Source organism: Ptychodera flava, chromosome 22 (assembly GCF_041260155.1).
Source record: "Ptychodera flava strain L36383 chromosome 22, AS_Pfla_20210202, whole genome shotgun sequence".
Classification (NCBI taxonomy): Eukaryota; Metazoa; Hemichordata; class Enteropneusta; family Ptychoderidae; genus Ptychodera; species Ptychodera flava.
Genome location: NC_091949.1, coordinates 15,291,311 through 15,298,937, shown reverse-complemented (window position 1 = coordinate 15,298,937; position 7,627 = coordinate 15,291,311).

The following is a 7,627-nucleotide window of genomic DNA, read 5'->3' as shown; positions in this document are numbered from 1 at the left end:
CTTACATGTAATCTTGCAAGAGTAGCTGTTCCAAGTGAACTGGCTGGGGTTGACTTAAATGTGCCTGTGCAATACTCAAAAGTGATTCATGATGACAAGTTTCCTAGGGTTCGTGGAGGAAAGTGGAATAACAGTAAATATGATTCTCAAATCGAGATAAAAAGTACCCACTGCAGTAATTAAAAGCATGCAAAGGTACAAACATGCATTTCCCTAAACTGCATATGTGTATGCAGTATGTTTAAACACATGATTAAAACAACAGAGTATTGTCATGATGAAATGTACTAAACGTCATTTAATACGTAATGTAATCAGAGTAAGCATGAAACAATCAGAACAAAACAGCTACCTGGTGGCCATATTGGATCGTATCATACAGACATTTGACGTGCACATATAAGTCATGGTACGCAGTCCTTGTGCCGAGTTTAAAATAAATCTATCAAGGTATATTTTAGTAATGGCTCTGGACATGAAAAAATCGCAAAAAATGGCTATCTGGTGGCCATATTGGATTGTATCGTGAAGACATTTGACATGAGTATGTAAGTCATATTGCGTTGCCCATGTTTTAAGAAATCTGTCAAGGCATGTCTGAGTAGTGGCTCTGGACAAAAAGGTGAAAAAATGGCCATCTGGCGGCCATATTTGGTTGCATAAAGAAGACAATTGACAATATGTAAGCCATAGTGTGTTGTCCTTGTGCAAAGAAATTTGTCAAGGCACGCCTTTGTAATGGCTCTGGACATGAAAAAAATTGCAAGAAAATGACCGCCTTGCGACCATATTGGATGGTATCATGAAGACATTTGCCATGCTTATGTAAGTCATAGTGTGTTGTCCTTGTGCCAAGTTCAAAAAAATTGTCGCGGCATGGCTTGCGGTCATATTGGATCGTATCACAAAACTAATTGGCATGCATATGTATGGCATAGTGTATTATCCTTATGCCAAATTTGTAAGAAATTATGCCAGGCATGTTTTAGATATCTGCCTGCAGGGACGGACAGACGGACCGACGGAACCAAATCTATAAGTCCCAGAGTACTAAAATTAAAGATCATCACCCTGACGTACGCCAAGTCCATGGACACTTGAGGTATGACCTGTTTAAAACAAAAATTGTTAACATTAATCAGCTGTAAACACGTTTGGCTATATGTAGTTCCTTTTCATCCATACAGTATACAATGATGTTCACACTTCATCCTTTTTTAAAAGCGTCCCTGTTTTCTTAGAGTGAAAAACCTTGTGAATAAACAAATCATGCGCGACAAAACATATTTTGTAAAGTTTTCAACTGAACTTCAAAATTCTGCATAAATTATACATGTCGGTCAAAAATTTATTCTGACAAATATGTTGTCCACGTACAAGACTTGACCGACAACCAAACGAAAATTTACATGGTCTAAAAAAGCGGACACAGCCCTTGGGAAAGAACGAGTAGAAGGGGAATGCTTTAACTTTGAGTCTCACCATGATTTAAAATTTAGCCACAAAATCCTTTTTCGTCACCTTTTAGATAAAAGTAAAACGTATTCATCTTTGAAGTCGAAAGAATCACAACCTGTTTGTCGAGACAAGCGCAGCCAGCGGCGGAATAACACAATAAACAGGAGTACCAAAGTCAAGCCGTTTATTAACCCTCTCGTCGACAGTCCATGCTTCAATGAAGAGCCGGTTGCTCGTGGCGTGCCTGGAAGTCAGCGGTTCGCCAAGAGTTTCGCGATCACACACCCCGGACCACACAACACTGTTTCCTGCAATTCATTCCTTCAATATTTAAAAAGGAAATGTCAACACAGATAATTTGGGCACCCTATCCTCTCGTACCGTGTGATTCGAATTTCCTGAAATACATTCTTTCACTGCTTTCAATTCATTCAATGAAAATATTTACATGCGGCACGTCTACCTTTCTCAGTATTGGCGGCAATTTGGTGTCGACTTTTTTGTATAGGAGTTTTTGGTATATGATCTCAAAACGACCAATTGTGACTCATCAAAATAGCAAAATTATGTTAGCTAAGGGCAATCGTTGACTAGCTATCCCAACCCATGCACCTAGGGGGCAGATATTCAGACTCTCAAATTCTATGATACTTTTCTAATCTATTTCTAATCTAAATAAAATTTGCTGCCACACCCATACCCCCCAGCAGAAATCAAATGATCCTCCCCTTGCTCTGACTCTCTCAGACATGCTCGATGGCGCATATTATCATACGCATACCCAAGTCATAAGCAATCTTTGTTTCGTGCATGTGACAGGTAGATATCTTGTTCACGGACGGTCTCGTGTTTGAAAGGTGATTAATCTGTGACCAGACAAATACAGGGTATTCACAGGGTCATGAAACACTTTATCTTAATAAAATATCTCTAAACTATGAGCCAAACTATTGTGGACAAACCGTGACCACAATTTAGCGGGGGTCTTTAGAAAAATTGGTAAAAATGAAATCCCGCAAAAAGATAAGCAATGAAAGAAGTTAGGGAAAATGTCAACAAGATTTGTAACGCCTTAGAGCGGTATTCACCCTCGGTCGGAACCATGCTGTGCATGTCGCGGGGAGTTTGAATTCAAAGGTGGCCATGGACACTAGTACTGCCGACACATTTGTCTATAGTCTGCCTGTTTTGAACAGCCCCAGATAGAAACAATGGCGAGTTTTTGTGGAAATTCGGTGGTAAAATTATTGAAAAGAGGGAGCAAACAACCTAATGAAAAACCGCCATTCTTCTGGGTCTCTCCTTTGTAGATTCACAAAGAAGGCAATTGAGTGGTGACGTGGGCGCTGTTGTGTCAGAGTCAATTCACGGCCCCCAAGAGGTCAGTGAGAGAGCGTTCAGTTATTATATGCAGGGATGGGCAGGCAAAGTCATATTGTGCCCCGTCAAAATAACAGTATCCCCTATCCAGTAAAAAAATGATAACCTCTTATAAAAGATGATAAAAATTTAGTGACCGACTGCGTCATTGATTCAGTTTCAATATTTTTGTTCTTTGTGTAAAAGCTACGGTAACTATTAACAATGTTTTGTCTTCTTATTCCATATTTCATGCGCAATCATTGTTATTTTTGGAAAATAAAGTAAAATTGAAGTCTGGACCTGAATTTGATGACCAACACTAACAGCGCAGGACAATACACGATAACGTCAACAAGCTGCATAATGGTATTTCAATACGCTGTTGGAAGTACACGATGCAGAAACCATGGTTGAAGTAATTGGTATCTTTCTGATATTTTCCTAAAGGTATTATTAAGTATGTTTTCATTAAGTTATGTAACATTTTTTTCTATCCCGAAGCATTTGTTTCTTCTGACAGAATTCCTGTTCAGGTACCCCTGTTGTTGGAGCTAGAGGCGGTGTTGTTTTTGCCCCTATCTTTCCAGTCGGCCACTCAATTATCGTGAAAAGATAAACAGATAATTTAACTGGTCTGGCCTTAGTTCTCCCTTACAGGGGTAACTGTAATTTTGAACAGTGCAATTTCCTTGTTATTTTGGTTTTGTAACATCAACCGCAGTGTCTTGTACACTCTGAACCATGATGGTGAGGATAGAGGCATGTTGTAATGCCCACTGTTTTATAAGCTTTTTTGAAATAGCCTGCATAAGTATAGGCAGCAAGCGAATTGTCAGACACTGGACCGAAGAAATTGACAGTCCCTTAATGCAGTCAAAAAAATCTCAGCAGAGACCACATCCCAATATACATTACGAATATACTTTACTTCAGAATTCTGCCACTAAGTGTCGCCAAATGTCTTTTTGAAAAAGTCGTTAAAGTCATAAAAATTCATGACACAGTTACTTACAAATGCAACAACAATGGCAATTTCAAGGTTTGTATCTTTTTTATCTCTTTCATTCGCGCAAAAATGTTGTAGTATTCTATAGTGGCCCACAATTCAAAGGCATTAGTACCCTTTTAGAATACACTCCACACCTTCATTATCATATCCATGCTTCGAGTCCCTTCTTTGTCAGAATCCCTCTCGGTTGACGATCTGTGCTTCCTGCCGTTATCCAGGGAGGCACACGTTTGTGTTTTTAACAGTTCCTAAAATAATGCGACCGGGGTAAATAATTATTCACGCGGCTGATTCATGTAGCTTGCATAACACGATATGTTTCCTATTGTAATCTGTTCATTCCCACGTTGTAATGCCCAAGGCACAGCCGTTACATTCCACGTATCCTTTCTCATTCCAGGTAATTGTTGAGAAACCCAATCGACAGAAAGCTATGTTCATTTCTTCGATAGCTGCTTTGAGCCGGGACTTTTTGCATATATCTAGGTATGAGAATACAAATGGATATTTTTGAAAGACTTGGATGAATAAAATTTTGTGGTTTTTGCAATGACAGACACACATATCGAGTGTTAACCATAGCCAGCAAAAGCAAATCTGTTGTCACTTATATGCTGAAAATGTAATACATGCCCCAATAATAAGTGATTGGGCGTCTCTTCTGTTAAAAATTAAAGAATTACCAAAATGCGAGACACCACTAACGATCACAACAACGTGTGTTTGTACCTCGAGCCGCACGGTAAATACTCATTTTCTGACGATACTCCGATGAGAATACCGAACATTTGGTCAATATCATGTTCTCAAAATACCTTTGCACACTGCGGCCGTTTGCTCTGAGATCATAGACTGACAGACTGACAAGCAGATGGACTGCTATGAATAACTCATCCAGACAAAGGCACGCATCTCCAGATGATGGACTAGAAATAAACTTCATTAAAATTTCACTGACATCAAACTTTTGACATATTGTTAAAAAAAATCTTGAAAAATTACGTAAAAATAACAAATGTCAAGTCAAATGCAAGCTAAGGGAGAAATCTCACGAGAACACGGGTATGTCTCGTGATGATTCCAGATAATTCATTTAGTGGCCCAAGTCGCTGGTACATGTAGATCATGTTGAAACGAGTATTTGTTTATTTGTAATACCAGTTTTCTGTCTTTGATATCAACCCGAAGGTTAAAAAAATGACACTTCCACTCACTTCTTATCTACAAAGTCTATTTACATCGACATGGTTTGGTTTCGCGGTTGCTTATCACAATTGATATATTTTAAGATTGATGCTCAAAAGCCTACAGTTACCGAGACTGTCATATGCTTGATTTTTGAATGCAGGTAGACATATTGCACATATAGGGTTTCAGGCTGTAACGTGATTAAAGTCCTGTTGTTGCAGTTGTAGGCGCCGGATTGTATGTGTCTCACAAGGTTATTTGCTGCCTAGTACATATTTTACAAGCAGCGGTCAAGGAAGAATTGTTCTGGAAAAATTCCACCAATGCTAGCAATTACTGATAGGCTGTTCAGGCAAAAAGACGACGGGAATTAACGGCTACTTGATACGGGAGAGTGTAACCTGGAGCATCAGAGAAATAGCGCTGTTGTGGGTTTGTGTTTGCAGGAGTTAGGCATCAACACAGGTAACCGTTACTGACTCGCTAACAGCAAAAAAACGATCAAATTGAGTGAAACCTGCATGGGCTCGAGTAAAGTATGTTGAATCAAAGTCGACTCTGAGACTTTAAGCGACGAATAAATACATGTTTCTTGAAAAAGAGATTTAAAACACCATAGTAAAACGGGAAAAACAGAAATAGTAAAAGGATCAAGAAAATATTGGCAAGTGAGATGCCACACGAAATAAAAGATACTGTACCGACTAATTGAAGGTGGCCGGATAAGTGACACAATAGATGTGTTAATTGTCATGGGTTCTTTGAGGTTCTTTTCATGGTGGCTACTGTTGTTGTATGAGACATTGAACGTAGCGTGTATGTACAAACAACTCGGGTGTCAAAAACCACACGTTGAGGTTCTTTGCAATTTAAGTCAGGGATGTTACTGTAATAGCCATTAACTAAACCATGCCCTTTGTTTAGCCATTGATCAATCTAACTCATTCCATGTACGTTATAACTTCTACCTCCATGCTGGAACCAGATGTAGCGAAGACGACGACGTTTCCACCTTTGTTTGTTCTTTGCCCTAAGGGCACTCCCACATCTTGGTCGCTTTTCTACATTTGATTCTACGGTAGTGTCTCAGGGACAGATTTATGGACTCATTTTTTAAATACTTTTCATGTCTACCGCTTGTGAGGGCTCACTTTAAGCTCTTGAATAAGAAACATTTCACTGTCTCAAAAATTTAAATTAAAATGTATCTCCCCCCCCCCCCACACCACATAGAGTTACGGATAGCGGCCATTTTGAATTTCAAATATCTGTAAATGTTAGGTTATGTGCTTCTTTAGTACCAAACTTTGCACGGTGGCCCCTGAAAATATTTCATGAGAGAATGTTTGAGAGTTTCACTGAGGAAAGTTTGAGCAAAAAGTTTAAATCACGGTCCCTCCACAAATCTTTCATTTTCGAGGCACTTACTGCATTAATTTGATTAGGATAGCAAGCCTGCCTGGGTCGCACGTGATTGATAACAAAGACGTGTCTACATAAATCTGACACTTCAGTTGTATATATAGGCATCATTTTACAAGTGCCATAGCAACAAACTGGTGACGTCGACGTCAAATCTCCGTACACAAAAACACAGACGCCTTGTATTATGGCACTGTATGTTGTTGTACGGCGATTTGACATCATCATTTTGCAGCTATACCAATATATATATATATATATATATATATATATATATATATATATATATATATATATATATATATATATATATATATATATGAATATTTAGCAGCTAACATACACTGACCTGCAGGAGACAGGGTAAAAAAGGCAGCTTAAAGTTGAGCTAACCAGGAGAAATTTCCTATAAATTAAAGGGCCACTGATACCGGAAGAGTTGTAGCACATCGTCAGGTACGTACACTGAAAAGGCGGTTCATAACTCTTTAGAAAGACCATTGCCCGTGTACTTATTTCACGTTGTTTGTCGAAGGTCCACTGATTGTTTCACAGTGTGAGATTTTTGACGGAACTGGTACATTGAAAAGTGATGTTCAGTGGTAAACGCTACTGTTGCAAACTGTCAAACGAGATCTTAATGGCAATGAAATACACTCTCGCAACCAGGTAGCCCAACGCGTAAAACGTGTAGCCACAGTTGCTGTTTGATAGTAGAAAAATTCACATGCATCCAATTTTTAATTTGAAACTTACATTTGCCCCTTCCGGCCACATCCTAAGGACCATTCATTTTCTTCAACACCTTGTACTCTGTCAGATTTCAAACATGTTATCTACCTTACTGAAAACACAGTCCCTCTATCCACTGTGCTGAAAACAAAGCGAACTCATGACAGATCGTATGGTCAAGGGCATAATTATCGTTATCTATAAATGATCGAATTAACTCGCGGTGGAGGACCCATGATAAACCTGAGCGATTTATTTAAATGACCTGGTACTCAAAGGTTGAAAGTCAAATGGATTAACCTTTTTAGCACAACCACAGACAAATATAGACAGACTGGAAACGCAGCATGCCTTTTGTTCCATGGTCGTCTTGGTAGACTATTGGCTTTTCATATTAAAATGAGCTTCAAAGGTGTTAAACTTTTTGGAGGCTTTGTTTGTGGTCGATAATTGCAC